The sequence below is a fragment of the Pleurodeles waltl genome, chromosome 5 (assembly GCF_031143425.1).
Source record: "Pleurodeles waltl isolate 20211129_DDA chromosome 5, aPleWal1.hap1.20221129, whole genome shotgun sequence".
NCBI classification, from domain to species: Eukaryota; Metazoa; Chordata; class Amphibia; order Caudata; family Salamandridae; genus Pleurodeles; species Pleurodeles waltl.
In genome coordinates, this window is record NC_090444.1 from 779,705,128 (window position 1) to 779,725,051 (window position 19,924).

The window sequence follows — 19,924 nt, forward strand, 5'->3', positions numbered from 1 at the left end:
GGGCAACAGTCACACTCAGGGAAGGATACTGCACTGGGACACATTACACTTTGCACCCACCCTTAAAACAACATTTGCACTGGAACTAGCCCTACATGTATCTCAGGGAAAAACAAAACTAGAGCCAAGTGACATTCCTGTCTGCAGAATGTGGAAGTGCAAGTGAAGAAAGCAAATACAACTGCAACAGCATGGGGCATACACCTACATGAAGTAGAGGAAAGGTACACACAGCAAAATGGGCACATGCACAGTCAATTGCAAAGGAAGCTAGCACAATTGAACACCCTCCATGTCTGCAGAAAGACAATCTAAGCTGCCACACAGGAGATAAATCTATAATCCATATCATAGGGACAGGTCTAATACCATACAAGCTAACATTGGACCACTCAAGATGAAATACTTACCATACCAAGCATGACACAATGCAATGACACCACAATTTTATTAACAAATACTTACCCATACAGCCAACATCTACCTTCGTCCTGGGTGACAGCAGCACTGCCCACAAAGTCAGATATTGCAAACAACAGCAAACTGATCAGCAAGCAGGCTGAAAACATACACAACTGTAGGCAGACAACAAAAATTACTCAGGCACAACAAGAAGATAGAAAAAGAACTGTAGGACAAATGAGTACCCAAAAACAACTACTGGGATTGAATCAAGGTAAAATGCAAAAGAACAAAGGCCGTTAGCCAGCCCAAGTAAAGTCCATGCAAAGGGTTGTGCCTACACTCAACCCAATCACTGCCAGGGAACCTCCACAGAAAGGGGCATCAAGTGGGCAGGCAGGCACCTCAGGGATCATCCTTTGGGGGGTCAGATTTGGGATGGGTGGGTTTGGGTTTGGGAAGGGTGGACTGTTTCTTAGGAGGAATATGATCTTCTTGGGGGAGGGGTATGAGTGCTTGCAGGAGGGCAGGTGTGACAGGGGATGACTTAAATGTGGTAGGGTGGGTAGGGATGAGGATAGGGGCCTCTTGGGTTTGGGAGGGAGTTTAGAGGTAACAGGGAAAAGGGCCAGATTGAAAAGGAAACTCTCCTTCAGAACACAGGGACGGTGATCAGAAGGGGCTGCGGATGTGGAGGTTGAGGGAGTAGTTGTCTGGTGTGTGAGGTATGCTTATATTTGGGTGGTGCTGCATGTTTGAGTGTGGGTGTTTGCATGTCTTGGGGGCTGGAAGGTGGAGGTGCTGGGTGAAGTGAAAGTAGTGGATGTTTTGTGTCTATTGGGGTAATATCTGTCTGCGTGTCTTTTGGGGTAGTGTCTTTGGGTATGTTGTGTGTTGTGTGTCTGTTGTGGTGGTGCCTGTGGGTATGCTGGATGTGGTGTGTGGGTCAGTGGCGGGTAATGTAGTATCTGGGTAAGTGGTGACTGATGTTATGTTTGTGGGTGCATGTTGAGTGCCAGTGCACTGGTGTGTCTTGTGATGTTTGTGTTTATGTGTACTGCGTATATGTGTTGAGGTGGGCGTGTGCGGATGTGTCTTTGAGCTTTGGATAGGTAGAGAAATAGGGTATTTGAATTGGGAAGAGGGAGGTGGGGGGACGAAATGGAGGGGTGACTGGCTGCCATCAATGAGGAGGCCAGAGCCTGAAAAGATCTCTGTAGGCCAGACATGGCACTATGAATGCCTTCAAGGAAAGCAATGGTCTGCTGAAGTTGTCTGGCAAGGGTAACAGGGGCTGGGGCATAGGTGCCTTCGGCAAAGGAGATGCCCACCCTCTTGTGTGAGTGAGCATGGCCAAATGGGTGGGGAGCAAAAGAGTGGCAGACAAACATGGTATAAGAGTAGGTCCAGATGGGTCTGCCACCGCTAGAGAGTGGCCACTGGAGGTTGAATCCAATGATGAGGATGTAGAGCAGGTCTCCTCCGCTGCACTCCCCTCACCCTCCCGGCCACTGGGTCCCTATGTGTCAGTGGTGTCTTGACCAGAGGTACCATGACCAGGTGGTTTCCCACTTGGTTGTGCCCTGTGTCCTTCTCTTGCCTGGGATGATGCTGCAAATTCAAAGAGGAAGAGGGTCACCACATGTTCCTGATCACTCTTGAGCAGCAGCTCTGATTAAGAAACATTACCATGATTTCAAGAAGGCCCCAACAACAAATTAAATCAAAGCGGCCTTTACATGTACCCTACCACACGCATGCGTACCATCTAAACAGTCAATATTTTCCCACAGGAAAAGCAGGATCTCAGACAACTACAATTATATGGCTGAAGTTGTGCAATCACAGTAACCGTTGAACAAGTAGGGAAACAACCTAACCTTCAATGCTTTGCCTCATGGAGCATACCTCAATTACCGGTTGTCATACAATAGTAGGCCAATGCCAACTTCATTCCCATGGATCCCACACAAGGTCATGCAGACATTTATTTGTCACATACACAATAACACAACAATAAGAAATGATTCTCCCAAAACATGCCATGTTGCTGATACCAGTACAGTAGCCTGGAGAAGGTGACAGGGAATTATTCATGTCAAACTGGAAACATATCAACAGTGCACACTTCACCAAGTTAAGTTTGTCCCAATGGAGTACTAAAGGTAGTACTAATGTTGCTCAGATATGCCACACATTTGTCATGGAAATGTACACTGTAGACATAATGTGCAAATTGACAGGGAGATATGTCCTTAAAATCCATAACACAATGAATCAACAAGCCCCAGGCAAATCCCCACTAATGTCTGGCACCCTAACTATGACTGTTAGAAATTGGGTCTTTGATTGGCAGTTAGGTTACCCTTGTCCAAGCAAGGACCCTCCCTCTTGTCAGGTTAAAGGAGAATCACCCTCAGTTAACCCACGCTCACCCCGAGCGTGGCACCAGCAGGCAGGATTAACTTCAGAAGCAATGTGTAACGTATTTGTACCACCACACACAGTAACTCACTGAAAACACTACAAAATGACACAACACAAGTTTAGTAAAATAGGTAATATTTATCTAAATAAAACAAAACCAAAACAACAAAAATCCAACATACACAAGTCAAGTTATACATTTTCAAAGAATAAGAGTCTTAAATCCTTATGAAAACAGTGAGAACGTTGTTAACATACAAAAGTACCTGGGTTGAGTAAAAAAAAACACCACAAGGGCGAGTGTGCATCTGAAAAGGCCAGCAATGCGTTAATTTCTCACTCGCAAGTGAGACTGTGCGTCGTTCCTTCTCCAGTCGGGTCGGCGTGCGTCATTTCTCCTCTCCTGCAAGAGAGCAGTGCGTCGTTCCAGACAGCACCTTGGGTCTGGGCAGGCTTTGCATTGTTTTTCAGTGCCAGCGATGTTGCACGCTATTACAAAACCACGCTGCATGGGGTTTGCGTCGTTTTGAGCCTCCGTTAGCCGGTGTTGCACGTCATTTCTCCAGCGGTGTTGTGTCGATCTTCCAGCCACGATGCAGGTGGAGCATTGATTTCAGCCGCAAAGCCGGCGGGGCGTCATTTATCAGCCGCGTCACAGAAGGTGCATGTAAAATTTGCCTGCTTTGCGGTCTGTGCGTCAATTTTCAGCCTTGGTCTACCAGCTTCACCTTTCAAGGACCCAGGAACTAGATAGGGCAGCTCTTGGCAGGGCAGGAGTCTCAGCAGAGAGACCAGGTGCTAGCAGGGGAAATCTTTGATGGCCATGAGACTTCAACAACAGGAGGCAAGCTCAGTTCAAGCCCTTGGAGATTCTTCACGAGCAGGAATGCACAACAAAGCCAAGTCTTTGTTCCCTTTCACAGGCAGAAGCAGCAACTGCAGGATAACTCCAGAAAGCACAGTCTCAGGCAGGGCAACACTTCTCCTCAGCTCTTCTCCTTGGCAGAGGTTCCTCTTGATTCCAGAAGTGATCTAATTTTCAGGGGTTTGGGTACTCTTCTTATACCCCTTTCTGCCTTTGAAGTAGGCCTACTTCGAAAGAAAGTCGCTCATGTTTGTGAGATGCTGCCTTGCTCAGGCCAGGCCCCAGACACTTTGTGTGAGGGCAGGCACAGCCCTTTCAGGTGTAAGTGACCAATCCTCCCCTCCCTCCTAGCACAAATGGCTCATCAGGATATGCAGGCTACACCCCAGCTCCCTTTGTGTCACTGTCTAGAGAGAGATGCAAACAGCCCAACTGTCAAACTGACCCAGACCGGGAATCCACAGACAGGCAGAGTTGCAGAATGGTTTAAGCAAGAAAATACCTACTTTCAAAAATTTGCATTTTCAAACACACAATCTCAAAACCAACTTCACTAAAATATGTATTTCCAAATTGTGAGTTCAGAGACCCCAAACTCCACATGTCCATCTGCTCCTAAAGGAAATCTATGCTTTAATCATTCTTAAAGGCAGCCCCTATAGTAATCTATGAGAGAGATAGGCCTTGCAACAGTGAAAAACGAATTTGGCAGTATTTCACTGTCAGGACATGTAAAACACATACGTACATGTCCCACCTTAAACATACACTGCACCCTGCCCATTGGGCTACCAACGGCCTACCTTAGGGGTACCTTACATGTAAGAAAAGGGAAGGTTCAGGCCTGGCAAGTGGGTACACTTGCTAAGTTGAATTGGCAGTTTAAAACTGCACACACAGACACTGCAGTGGCACGTCTGACCCATGTTTACAGGGCTACTAATGTGGGTGGCACAACTAGTGCTGTAGGCCCACTAGTAGCATTTGATTTACCGACCCTGGGACCTCTAGTGCACTGTACTAGGGACTCACCAGTAAATCAAATATGCCAATCATGAAAATCCAATTACACATACATTTACATAGACGCACTTGCACCTTAGCACTGGATAGCAGTGGTAAAGTACCCAGAGTAACAAAAACAGCAAAAACAGAGTCCAGCACACATCAACAACCTGGGAAACAGAGGCAAAAAGTTAGGGGAAACCACACCAAGGATGCCAAGTCTAACAATAACATATTCTGATTGCATCAGTGTAGGAGGCTGGCCTAGATTGTAGTGGGTACCTATGGTACTTACACCTTATGCAAGATCCAGTCATCCCTTATTAGTGAAATGTAGGCAGTGTCTAGAAGCCAGGCTCTGTAGAGGTAGCTGTAGCTGAGCAGCCACGGCTCATCTAGGAGACATGCAAAGCTCATGCAGTACCACTCTAGTCATACAGTACTCATACACATGAAAGAAATCACTCAGTGTTACAAAAATAAAGGTACTTTATTTTGGTGACACAAATGCCAAAAATACCATAGAGACTATACTCCCTTAGGAGGTAAGAAATACACAAATTATGTACACTAGTATGTGGAAATAGGCATAAAATCAGTTAGAAAACTGAGAATTAGTGAAAATCACAATAGTTAGAAATGGGCCTGGGGGAACACAAACCATATACTACGAAAGTGGAATGCGAATGTTGGTTTTCTACCTAAGCTATTGTAGTGTGTAGAGAGGTGCTGGGAGTGCTAGAAAACCCCAAAGGTAAATACTAGAACCCACCCCACTGCCAAGGAAAGCAGGAGTAAAACACAGTAACTTTTCCATGGCACACAGAGACACGAGAAAGAAGATTATATGAGAACCAGAAGAGACTGCAAGAAATCAACAGTGGATTCCTGGACCTGAGGACCTGTGGAAGAAGGGAAACAAGTCCAAGAAGCACAGAAGAGTCCAGGGAGAACAGGAGCCCCTGCTAACCCGGATGAAGGTACAAAAGAAGAACCACCGGTGGAGCAGAACAGTCAGTATTGGACCCAAGAAGACGGCGTCAGGTTTGTGGTTGGTGCAAGTGATGCCCCAAACCAGATGGAGGATTGCAGTCTGGTTTGCATCTCTGGAGTTCGCCAACAAGCCTTGGCACACACAAAGCTCGCGGTTAGCGGAAAATATCGCTGCAAGGGATCAGGAAGGACCAGGTGGACTCTACCCAGGAGGGGGAATCAGAGGGGGCTCTTAGCAACTCAGAGAGCCCACAAAAGACCTAGCAGCACGCACAGGAGTCCCACAGCATAGGTACAAAAATGGTACAAAAGGAGGCTCATGCAGCACTACTACAAAGGCTCCCACGCCACCAGAGAACCACTAAGGAAGATGTGCGTTGCAAGATAGAGTGCTGGGGGCTGGAGCTGCACGATGCACAAAGAACTTTGTGAAAAGATGTCAACAAGCCTTGTCAACTGCAAAACACTCTGTGCACGGGGTACTGTCTTGTGTGGGAGGCAAGGTCTTACCTTCACCAAAGTTGGACAATGGGATGTCAGGACCATCAGGACCACTTCAGTCCACCACCTGTGATGCAGGATCAACGCAACTCAGCAGGAGAGGGGATCCACCCTGCCGGTCGTTGTTGCAGTAGGTGCCTGCAGAAGCAGGGGAGTGACTCTTTCACTCCAAGGGAGGTTCCTTTGCTCTTCTGGTGCAGGCTGAAGGCGGGCTGTCCTCAGAGGATGTACAGCAGGAAAACAGTTACAGTTGCTAGCAGGAGCTGAAGATACAATGTTGCAGAAGACGTCTTGCTTCTTTGTTGCAGTTTGTAGAGTTCCTGGAGGGTCCAGGTGCAGTTTCCTCGCTGAGAAGTTGAAGTGCAGGATGCAGAGGATTCATACCGGAGTCTTGCAATCTGAACCTGAAGAACCACCCAAAGGAGAGACCCTAAATAGCCCTGAAAGAGGATTGGTCACCTAACTAGCTAAGCACCAATCAGGGGAGGGCTCTGATGTCACCAGCTGGCACTGGCCAATCAGATGCTCCCAGAGTTCCCTGCCAACTTGGAATCCAAGATGGTGAAACACAGGGACCCTCTGGAGGAGCTCTGAGCACCACCCCTGGGGTGGTCATGGACAGGGGAGTGGTCACTCCCCTTTCCTTTGTCCAGTTTTGCTCCAGAGCAGGGACTGGGGGTGCCTGAAATGGTGTAGACTGGATTATGCAAGGAGGGCACAAAATGTGCCCTTCAAAGCATGTCCAGTGAATTGGGTAGGCTATCCCTTCAAAGCCTGAAACACCTATTTCCAAATGGAGAGGGTGAAACACCCCTCTCCCAAAGGAAACCTTTAGTTCTACCTTACTGGGCTTGAGCTTTTCGTGGAACAGGACGGTGGAAACCTGTCAGTGAGGTGGCAGCACCTGGGGCTGCCTGGAAAACCTCAGAAGGCTGTAATGGCAGTACTGGGGGCCCTCTAAGGAGCCCCCAGAGTGCATGGGATCATACAACCAATGCTTGCAAAAGCATGGCAGGTTGGTTCCTACATGTTTGATACCGAACATCCCTATGTTTGGAGTTACCATTATGTAGCTGGACATAGGTAGTGACCTATGTCCAGTACTCGCATAAAATGGCGTCCCCGCATTCACGAAGTCTGGGAAAATGGTGCTGGAGGTCTTGGGGACACCCCTGCTAGTGCAGGGGTACCCTCACACACAGGTACTTTGCACCCTGCCCTCAGGGCTGGAAAACCTGCTATAGGGGTGACTTATAAGTGACCTGGTGCAGTGTAAATGGCAGTGAAAGAGTGCATGTACCTTTTCACGCAGGCCGCAATGGCAGTCCTACAGAAGCCTTTGCATGGCTCCTTATGGGTGGCAAAATATATGGTACAGCCCATAGGAATCCCCTGGAACCCCAATGCCCTGGGTACCTAGGTACCATATACTAGGGCCTTATAAGGGGGTACCAGTATGCCAATTGTGGGTGAAATACTGAGTTAACAGTATCCTACAACCAATTTCAGAATGCGAGAGCTTAACTACTGGGGTTATGATTAGAAGGATCCCAATAGATACAGTCAAGCACACTGACATCAGGCAGAAAATTAGGGTAACCATGTCAAGAAAGAGGGTACTTTTCTACACAATATCCCACCCCCAACAATCTGTAGACACCATTAATCCTTTGTATGCTGGGGAGGTCCAGAGATTTACAAGAACTTATAAAAGGCCCTCAAAATGTTGCCCAGTTGGAAGCTACATCACTGTCTCCATTTTGGTCCGGCAAACCCAGATGTCTATGGATGAATGATTGTACCCAACCACATGTGATCCTAACATAACAACAAGTCACTCCATGATGCATGCCTTCAGTCAGGTTACAAACGTTCCTCATTACTCATGTGCAGCACACTTTGCTACGTGATGCAACATCAATGGCCTGGAAATACACATTGTGGCTAACAAGTCTAGTCATCCACGTCTTGTCCCTAATTGCTACTGCAGTTGCACATGCAAAATGACATGCATTGGTGGTTGAGGGTATGTGTCAACCAACAATCAATGGTGACACAGTCCTGCCTATGGCACTACATGAAATATGCCCCCATTGCAAATGTTCTATTCCAAATACAGGTTGGCATGCACATATATGTGTGGAAATACAAGAATCATCCTATTACCACAGGTAGAGCATGCATGAAAAAGCAGTGTACACATTTTGTCAAAAGAGAAAGGGACACATGCTAACATGTAGGCGCAGGGAATGTTGGCAACAGGGATGGCATACAAATCATGTCAATGGACATTCCCCACTTACCAAGAGAAAGTATAGATCTGTAGCTGCACCCAAACAACAATGTATGCTCTGTCATGTGTATGATGCCCATCTTCATATTACAGACAGTAGTGAGGAACCAACACCCGTCAGACACTGAAGACAAGTAGCCTCTGGGTGGCAGATGCCAATATACTCATTAGACCAGACACATGGCTGAAGACAGTGATCCATCACGTCTTTTCCTTTGGTCTGTAACACTGAGGAGTAGTGGTCTGTTGCATAGAATTTACACCCACTACAACAACAAACAATACTTGATTGATCAATGTACACAACCATGTGTTGTCCCTGGAGAGCACATTGTTTGTGGATTGTACACAGTTTTGTCCTAGGTCCCTGGGCCAATAGGCAAGGCACATCAGTATGCAGCACATGACATATCTACACAAACAGTCACTAATTTCCTGTGTCACACATGACTCATACCTAATCATCGGGGTGGGTGTCAGAACCTAACACATAAACTTGGCAATGTAATAGGTAGGAATATGCCCTGTACTCTCCCCCTGTGGCTGCTTTGCTCCCTTCAAACACTCATCAAGGCCTGGGAATGCCACTGCCAGGATGCAGGACATGGGGGAGGTCATGGTCCAACATGCGCCCAGCCCACATTGGGAGGGCAGCCCCAGCAGGACCTTTGCAAACTTTCAGGCCCAGTGTCTCAGGTCCTCCTACCTTTTGAGACAGTGGGCGCTCCGCCAGCTTTGGACCCCCAGGCACTGCACCTTCCAAACAATGGCTCTCCATATCTCCTTCGTCTGATGGGCAATTACCTGCATGGATGCAAGAGACAAACCAAGAGATTACAATCATACGTTTTGGCACAAATGGTTGAGTCACACACATGTCAGAAACACCAAGCTAGATAATTTCAATTTGTCAATATGCCACAAGTGTAAAGCACACTAGCCACTAAGTACAGGGACATGACTACAGACATTTGTATCCATCTGCAGACTATCCCACTACTCTGCTGAGGGCCTACAATGACTATGCAAGCTTGCTCACATCAAGTAGCCCATGCTCTAGCAACGTGTACTGTGATGTGGCCACAATGAAACTGTGCACACCTATGTGGCTTCTGAAGGGTAAACTCCTTAGTCCTGAATGGACCAACACATTCACACTCAGAGATTGACTTACTGCATAGAGTCCCTACAGGCAACTTCCATGATATAGAATTCACCATTACACTTGAGTGACAATGAAGAGGCTGACATGGTGGGTACAGAAAGTGTACTCCTGCATGTGTGGACATGGTGCCTAACAAATGCAGACTCATGCCACTTCAGGCGGTGGGTTCTGTGTTATGTGCCTGTACCACAGAACACTCCTTTGGATATAGGTGTCTAGCTTACAGAGATGGCATCCAACATACAAAGTTATGCATTGTATATTGTCTGCTATTTGACCAAGCTACTGACTCACAAACCATGGCCTCCAGGAATCAACACACTGTCTGCACTGTGGGACTGTCATTAGTGCAATAAGCATGTACAGGACAAATATGACTTATGTGAAGCTATGGGAGTAAGGGACCTCTCATGAGTGAAAAAGACACATTGACAATGATGTTAAATGCACATATGGACTACTTCTGGGATGCACCCCAATACCCATTCCTAATCTAGTGAATGGATTGAGACATTCAGGCCAAGTTTAGCCACTAGAGGATCATATTGTCTGCATGTCAGGATTTGCTGGCGTACAATGAGTGAGCACAGTGCCACAGTAGCATAGCCACAGTGACTCTCCCACAGCCTGGACTAGGCCCTATACTGGGAGATACAACTGATAGGCCCTGGACTTTGCAGGCTGAGCAGACAGATCCTACATGTTACTCACATAATTCCATCACTTCCATGCATGATGGTACATCATGTGGCCATCAGCAATTATACATGTAGTTTGTGTGGCAGCCTGAAGGACAAAGTGAGTCAGGGAATGGTTTCCAGACAACAGTTTTGCAAGGTCAGATGTGGTTTGAAAGAACTGTGGTATTATACACATTGCTCACAAGATCCTCAATCCTCCACTGCCTCCTACAAGATGCATACACAGCTCATGCTGTTGTTCAACATTTACAACAAACATGAAAAAAGCGATGTCATTTGATGGCAGTAAATTCTCCTTCCCTAGTGCATCTAGCACAAGAAGGACCTAGGACTCCAAAAACCTCACACAGCACAATGTGACTGAACTTAACATATAGTACTGGCCACCAATACCTGCACAATGTACATCCCATTGATGCCAAACAGACTGAAACAACAGGCACACATGAAGCCTGACTGGCATGCAGGGGAACATTGTAGGCTGTGAGGAGGGAAAGGATGGTGTCAAACAGAGTCAATTGTGCCAAAGAGGTACTTACCTGCTCCTCTGGTGAGCCATAGAGCCGTCCACACAGGGGAAGGACCGCATTAACAAGCCTCCCCAGTTCCTCTGGAGAGAAGGCAGGGCCCTATCACCTGCTGGACATGTCATGATTGCTCCTCAGAGGTGGCACACAGCTGCTCAGGTAGTGGAGGTGTTGCTTGGCAGCAGTGTCAGGAGTCAAATGCGTGAATATGCACAACATGGCAGTCACGTCCGCCACATATGCAGTCATCACCTATGGCTGTGTCCGCTGAGGTTGGAATTGCCTACTGCCCCAGAAGACTTCCACCGGCAGTCATGTGTGGTTCCTAGTGTCCAGTGGAATAGGTCAGGCATCTGCCATTTGTTTGTTTTGCCTGAAATACTGTATTAGGCTTTAAATGTGTTGTAACATCACAAACACCCTTATTCTGTCATGTCATGTAGGCCCTTCTCCACAACCACAAGGGTAGTGTGATGCAGGGCACAGATGGCATTTGACAGCAGTGCATGGTCCACCACTGCTGATGGTCTTTTTATCAGTCAGAAAATACAGTGACATTTTGAGGGGCGATTGTATAGCACATCTTTGAGATGTGGGCAAATCCATGTTGTGGACACATGTGTTGACAAGCATGAGGGTCACATGTGACCCTTGTGTATTTGCCAGCTGTGATGTGTACTGGGTGGCATGTCTATCCAGTCAGAAATGCTTTGTCACATGATATTATTGGCATGCATCATGTATGTTGCTGTGGACACACTGACTAATGTTACATATCATGTCTTGTTACACATAGGTACCCTGGGAGACAGAGGTTTCAACAACCTTCTTTCCACCATCCACTGCCAGACATTCTGACCATGGAGCAATGGGATATAATTATTTTATACCGCATGGCTAGTCAAACAGTAGTGGATTTATGTAATCAGTCGGAGCCAGTTCTGATGCCAGCTATTAGTTATCTAACCTTAATGTACAAGTCATGTCAGCATTGCACTTCCTTTCAACAGGGACCTTTCAACGTACAGTGGCCCTATCTGCTGGTATGTCCCAACCTATGTTCAGTCTGGTGTTGAAGATTTTCCTCTCAGCAATGTTGAAACACATTGACAGCTATATCAGGTTCTCCCAACATGAGTATTTAGCCAGTGTGAAGGCTGACTTTTATGGTTTTGTCCTCCTCTCACATGTGGTGGGGCCATTGATGGCACAGATGTTGGCTTGGTGCCACTGCAGGCTACTGAACAAGTCTACTGAAGCAGAAAGAACTTTATTCCATCAACGTGAAATTCCTTTGTTTAGTGGATCTCTACATCTCCCGTGTGTGTGCTTGTTATCCAGGATCAACCTATGATTCCTTCATAATGCAGAACAGCACCATACCCCAGCTGATATCACAACTACATCTGAAGACGGCATGGCTTGTTGGTAAGTCACGCCTGTCCTGATTGTGCATGTACAATGTCAGGTGCTACAATCATGAAGTGAGTAACTCATTGTTGAACTTATTTCCCATTTCTCAACAGGAAACTTCACCTATCCAAACCATCCTTGGTTGTTGATGTCGCTGAGGAATCCAACTATGCCAAGGAGAGTCCGCTTCAGTGAGGCCCATGGAAGAATACGGCAGGCAGTGGAGCGGGCTTTTGGGCTCCTGAAGGCCATATTTCAGTGTCTGGATATAACTGGTGGAGCCCTCCTCTACTCACTGGGGAAAGTGTCAGATGACTGTGGCTTGTTGCATGCTCCACAACATCGCCCTGTGGTGGAATATCCCGTACATCCCAGGGGAGGGGGAGCCTGAAGTGCCAGTGGGTGAAAATCCTGAAATGCCAAGTGAGGATGACAGTGGTGAGGAAGAAGGAGCTGACTTGCGAGAAGATCTCATCAACAGCTACTTCTCATAAGAGTAAGACACCCGTAACGTGGCTACACCGTTCACCGTCCAGCTAGAATGGATTAGGAAGTATCATACTCTTCTTCTACATACTAGCAAATAATTCCTACTGCCTTTGGCTCCTGGGTTATTGACCTCTTGCGGAATAGTATTCCTGTAGTCCACCGCACTTTATGTGATGGTATTCCATATTGTGGTCCTATACGGATAGAGGGGTACAACTTCAGATTTTGGATTTGGATCCCATTGGATATTCATGATTCGCTATTAGTCAGACTTCTTGTAGGGGACGTCTTGCTATTTCCTTACTGAGGCCTACACCAAAGGACCTCTATTTATTTGAACAGTTACTCTGATGTGGGTGATTCTATGAAGAAAATGTCATTGCAGTCTTTATCTGTAATTTGTTGCCTTAAAAAAGTCACATGGTGTGACAAAACACATGTTGACTGTAGATGAGTGCTTTTGATATAAGAAAGGCTAGTCATTACTGGATTAAAACTGTCAATGTTGGTTAACCTTATATGAAGAAATGGCAGTCGTCCATTAAAAAGGTTGAACATAACTACCATTTTATTCATGTTACTGTATGACACTCACAGAATGTGCAGTTGATGCAACCACTACTACCCTCTTCTTTATTGTGTATGGATGCAGATGTGTTTTATCATTGCAGTCCACAGTGCCTGTGCCACAACACTAAATTATGTTTGTGTAATACCACCAGATGCATCGATATTGAATTATGATGTCCCTGTGATCAGGGAGTGTTGTACTGCCATCTGTCTGTATGCTTGATTTTGTGTGGTTGATTATGTGTAGTTTAATTACTTTGGTGTGGTATGTGATAAGGCTCAAGCTGCTGACATCAACCACTTTAATGTTTGCCTACTCTACAAGGCAATGTCTGACAAATCCCTTCCGTCCATGGGCTGAGGTTCTGTACCTGTAAATATGTTCATTACTCACTATGAGTCACTCATTCTTGATTTCCAATAGTCCAGACATATTGACAGCCTATGTGCTGAACACTGTAACAGCTTTTTTGGTTTGAACAGAAACTTGTATGTATGTGTTGGGGTGTAATGGTTGTAATGATGAGCTGGGTACTGTGCAACATATCCCTGCTTGCACAACTATCATGTATGTTGCTCGTATGGTTCACATGGTCTTACATTTCAGCATAGCTAAATGTGAAATTTAAGCAAGCCGACAATGAGATTGTGATGGGTGAATGTATTATAATGCTAATGAAGAAAATGAATATGGGACAGAAAAATGTGTCATGGTGAATGAAATCATTGGAATAGATGCCACCATTGGTAATGCAAAGTCCAGAGTACTCCTCCCATTGAAACTGGTAGGTAGTTCAGGATCAGTCAACAGAGTGAAGGTGTATCACACAAAGGGAGTCCTGAGGTCCTTTAGGAAGAGGTAACTTGCTGGCGGTAGTGGGTGTCCTGCCATCCACACCTCCTGGATTCTGCTGCTACTGAGGCAGGGGTGTCTGGGGCTGGTTCTTCCTCTGGCAGGGCCTCCCTTCCTGTGGCTGGCACCTATGTTGATGTGCCTGGTGTTGATGAGCCAAAAGAAGGGGCAGGCTGTTGTTGAAAATCCCTGCTCAGGGTAATATGTATGTCCCTCAGCAGCCCTGTCAAGGAGGCCATGTTGTTATTGTGGGCTTCCATCTGTTTCCACACATCTTTGTGCATGTCCCTCTGTATCTGTTTAATTTCCCGGAGTTCAGTAAACACCTGGCCCATCACGGCTTGGTACTCCTGTTGACCTTCAAGATGTGGATGGTGGTGTCCTGGCCAAGAGCAGCCCCACTGGCCTCACCTTTCTGGCCCACACCATCCCTCTCACACACCCTACCCCCAAAGGCCTGTGCCCTTGCCACAGGGCACCCTCTCCAACTTGTTCCTGGACCCACATTGTCCGAAGTGTTGTGCTGCAACCCAGGATCTAGGACTGGGGGGCATAAGATGATAGACACTGTGCTAGGTACACAGGTTGAGGGTGAATGGTTGCCTGTGTGGTTGAGGCAACAGAGCTGGGAGGTGAAGTTGTGGGCACAGTGAGAGTCACTGTTGCCATACGATCAGGTTGCCCAGATGGGCCAGAACCATCTTCCACTTCCAGTTGTCCAGGAGTGTGTTCTTCACTGAAGACTTCATCCAGGAGGGTAGTGGCATTTTGTTCTGTGGCCTCTTTGTGCCAAAGGGCAACTCGACCTGTTGATGTAAAATGTACAATGTTACTGGTTGTATTGTGACATCTACCTCCAAAGGGTAGAGTTATAGTAAGCAGATACCTTGTACAAAGTTAAGTTGCAGTTAATCCTATTGTGATAAGTAACCATGGTATTGGGTGTATTGACATAACGTGTGTGAAGCATGCCAATTCATTTTGACTCAAGCAGCTGATGAAATGTGCAGATCATTTGCACTTAGGAGGGTGACCTGAAAATGACATCTTTCCACAAGTGCAGGCAAAACAGTGGTTAAGCAAGATATGGTTTTGCCCATTTGAAGGCGTAGTTGAGTGTGATGCTGGCAAACCCAGGACTTTGCTGTACATGTGACTGGAGTCATCATGTGCACAGTGGGAATGATTTTGTGGCCAATACCAATGTAGTGATGCATCTTGAGGCCTTATTAATACATGTTATACACACTAGGTAAAGTGTCATTCCTGTCCTCAAACCTTTCATCTTGGGTTAGCATGGCAAAATGGAGCTATGTTGACAGATATGCCTCTGATTGGAGCATGATCTGTGTTTGACCACTCCCAGGTGAGTATCCTTCATTTGAGAGATGAAAATAAAAGCATTTGGACAAGTGGCCACTGTGCTGATGGTAGGAGTTAGACTAACAGGGCCCATTGGGCTTTGCAGTTCGATCACTCCCTCTACTTCCCAATACTTAGCAGATGGTATCCTCCCAGGTGAGTACACTTTAATTGAGAGTTAAGGAACAGGGTCTTTGGATAAGTGAACACTGGTTTGGTGTTTGGAGTTACAGACACCAGGCCTCCTGGGAGATGCAGTCACTCCCTGTCCTAAACACACTATACAAATGTTATCCCCCCCCCCCAGGTGAGAAAACTTTATTTGTGAGTTGACAAATGGGTCTTTGGACAAGAGAACACTGGGCTAGTAGTTGGAGTAACAGTACCAGAGCCTTAGCAGTCATGTCACTCCCTCTACTACACACACTATACAAATGTTATTCCCCAGGTGAGTACATTTTATTTGGGAGTTACCAAACAAGGGTTGTTAGACAAGAGACCACTGGGCTGGTAGTTGGAGTGGCAGCAACAGAGCTCCCTGGCCTTATCAGGCATTCCAATCCCACTACTACACAGACTATGAAAATGTTATCACTCCAGGTGAGTACACTTCAATTGAGAGTTAAAACACAAGGGTAATTGGGGTAGAGAAGACTGGGCTAGTGCTTGGAGTTGCAGAAACAGGGCCTTCTGACATTTGCAGTCACGTCACTCCTCCTGCTACACACACTATACAAATGATATTCTCCCAGGTGAGTACACTTCAATTGAGAGATAAGACACAGGGGTAATTGGGCAAGTGACCACTGGGCTGGTGTTTGGAGGTAGTGAAACAGTGCCTCCTGGGAGTTTCAGACATGTCAATCCCTGTACTACACACACTACACAAATGGTATCCTCGCAGGTAAGTACAATTCAATTGAGAGATAAGACACAGGTGTATTTGGACAAGTGAGCACTGGGCTGGTGCTTGAAGGTAATGAAACAGTGCCTCCTAGGAGTTGCAGTCATGTCAATACCTGTATTATACACACTATACACATTTTATCCTCCCAGGTGAGCACACTTCTATAGAGGTAAGGAACAGGTGTATTTGGGCAAGTGAACAATGGTCTGGTATTTGGAGTTAAAGAAACTGTGCTTCCTGGGAGTTGCAGTCGGGTAACTCACTGCACTACATCCAAATGTTGGGTATTACATATCTGTATGCAGACTGCATTTAGGTTTGGGAATACATTTACCTGTTGAGACATACCAAGAGTCCTGGGATAATTATTGTATACTGAAAGACTTACAGGCGCCATTATTGCACATGGCATGTGATGGACCTTAGTAGCTGTGCTGCTGGGCCCAACAATACAGATTGACAGTGCCAACACCCAGATACTCTGGGTATTGAATGTTGGTGGGGTACATAAACAAGACAGTGGCAAAAGGTGAACTATGAGCATGCATGACAAAACAATTTTGTGACAGTTTTTGTGTTGTGACTTACCAGACTCCACTCCCCAAGGTATTCCTGTCAAGCTCTCAGGATGCAGGACAGCCAACAACTGCTCCTCCAAGGGAAAGAGATGTAATGGGACACTGGGAGGGCCACTGCCAGTCTTTTTGGCCTGCAGCTGGTACATAGAGACCAGGAAATTGACCTTGACCCTGAGATTGTCCCACCTCTTTCTGATGTCCTCCTTTGTGCGCAGGATGGTGCCTACAGCATTCACTCTGTTGACTATCCTGACCCAGATTTCAATTTTGCTGGACTTGTGCTCCAAACAATTGTGGCTCTACTCTCATGATTTCATCCACCATGAATCTTAACTCATCTTCTCGAAATTGGGGATTTTTAGAACGTGACAGGGTGGGACAAACTAAATGGGTGACAGTGACTTACTAAACAGAGGCAGTGACAAAGGTTGTGAATGGAAAAAAGTGTGTGCAGGGTGTTCTATGTAATGGTGAAAAAAAGGGGTGCCTAATCTATGAAGTGTATGGAAAATAAGGTACTCAGGCTTCTGGGTTTTGCATTGGAAATGCAAATGATTGTGGTCTGTGAAGGGGTGTGTTTTATAGGGTCCTTTGCAGGTGTGTCCACTTGGCCAATGTGTGTCATCTGTGTTGTTTTCAAATTCATCCAATGTGTACTAGTCTGTTATTTTGTGAGCGCGAACAGCTGTGTTTCGGACCACCATTGGCTGACCACTGTGAAGGGACCATCACAGTGACCGTCTGCTTGTGATATGCTCGGTGGTTGGTCACGGTGCTGACAGCGCCGGGGTCGGACCACCTAATTTCAGACCGCTGCAATGCTGGCGGTCTGCCATTTTTGCTTGGCAGTCAGCAGACTTGCCTGTTTGACTCGTTATAGCGTGGTCTGAAAGACCGCTGGCATGAGGGTCTTTTCAGGACCACCAACATGGCGATCCGGCAGTCCGACCACCAAACTCGTATTGAGGCCCTTTGTCTCTGATGACTCCAGCCCTGATCCCAGGAAGTACAGGCATGTAAGTTTACATTTAGTAATACATTTACACTCAGAAATGGTGAATAGCTCAAAAGTGCAAATTTACACCTAGCTGCATGTGTAGATTTAGACATAGGTACATTCATATGTGTAAATACATCTTTATGAATAGCCCGCTATGCGAGTGCTGGTATTCTTTTAATATGGCTTGAACAAATGAATAGTTGTTAGCAGCAGAGCCCAATGCGGGAGTAATGCAAGCGCAGTGTCCTTTTCTAATAATTTTTACTACTTTATTCTTTGCTGTGCACTAAATATTTATTGCACAATAGGCTATAATTGTTGTAATATATTACAATAGCACCATATAACATTTCAATAAAAAAACAAGAAACAGGATATTTTTTAAATGTTTAGACATGTTGTGCCGCATGTGAAATAATCACATTAAGGATGAAGGATCTGATTACAAGTACTGTGGTCCTAGGACCGCCCTTCCTACGGTGGTAGTCCTACTGCTTCATTCTCGGCAGTCTGACCCTCAGATATGGTTGCTGGCAGTCAGACTGCCACAAGACCACCACAACTGCCAGGATCGAAGATCCCATGGTTGCAGCGGTGCGGAAAGCTGTGGTCAAGAATGGCAGTGCCGATGTGGGCACTGCCATGCTGATCACGACTTGTCTTTCTGCCAGCCTTTTCATGGTGGGGACATGTCCATGAAAAGCCCTGAAGAAAAGCAGAGATGGGACAACAAGGGGGACCCCGCACTGCCCATGCCCTTGTTGTGGTCAGTGTAGAGGCCACCCTGTCAGCACAGTTGGAATGCGCACCATATGCAATGGCAACAGTGCGCATTTCGAATGTTCTGGTAGAGCAGACAATGCGGCGGCATAAGCCTCAGCTCTCCCTTAGAACCAAAGCCAATGCCACTACTCGGTCTCTGCCGTCCAGTCCAATTGGATCATCCTAGTACAGTTGTAAGGAGGCCGCCAGCATTGCGCCATCCTCCCAACCTCTGAACTGGCGGTTCTACGGTCAGATCACCAATATCGTAATAGGGGCCAAAGTCTAAAAATTGTAAAAGAAACACAAGTCAGTTGTCAGTCAACACCATTCAGACATGTTTTAACTTCTTCCCTACATTTCCTAAAATTTAGGTGGAAGAAGGATTGCCTTAGAAGTTTCTGCATTGAGGCAACCAACAAACAAATAACAAATGCAAATAATGTGTAACAGTGATTCATAATCCGTGTTGCAAAGTCAGCATGTACTTTCATTTACACCTCCCAAAGAATCGTAATGGCAGACCTAGAGAGGGGATAAGCCAAATCTTACTCTGATTAACAATCTGTTTCTTTCCAGGCAAAGGACGGAGCATTATTGATTAGCATTGTTGGCATATTAAATTAGCAGCATCCTGCTGTGTTTCTTTTTTCCATAGGTGGCAAAGTCTTCCACTGGTGAGAGTAATTCTGCTTTTTGCAGCATTAGATTCTTTGTATGGCAAGAAGGGAGGAACAAGTTTCTGATGGTGTAACAGTGCATGGTGACGAATGTAACTTCCAGATATATGCTTTATGGTTCTTATTCTCTGACAGCTTGATTACCTGCTAGAACAGGATTTTTAATTTATTCTTTGCTATTATGTCACAGCAATGGAAGTTATGGAGGTGCACAATTGTGAATCTTTGCAATCCATCCTTGAATTTTTTTTAATTGTACGGTATTGACTTTTGATCAAATCACTGCAATTTCAAAGCAGATTTGAAAGGCAATCTTCACTGTGCCATAGGGCGTTGTTGAATAAATTTTATGTATTGACTACATTATGTAGTTACTGTTAGATTTATTATCAGATTCAATACTTTTGTTAATTCTTTGCTTTGAAAATCTG

The 19,924-nt window shown here is 46.0% G+C and overlaps 1 protein-coding gene across 43 annotated transcripts in view; it reads right to left on the bottom strand.

Annotated features, from left to right (window-relative positions):
- Positions 1 to 19,924, bottom strand: part of TRDN (triadin) — a 1,868,677-nt gene that overhangs the window by 930,592 nt on the left and 918,161 nt on the right. The window lies entirely within an intron of this gene.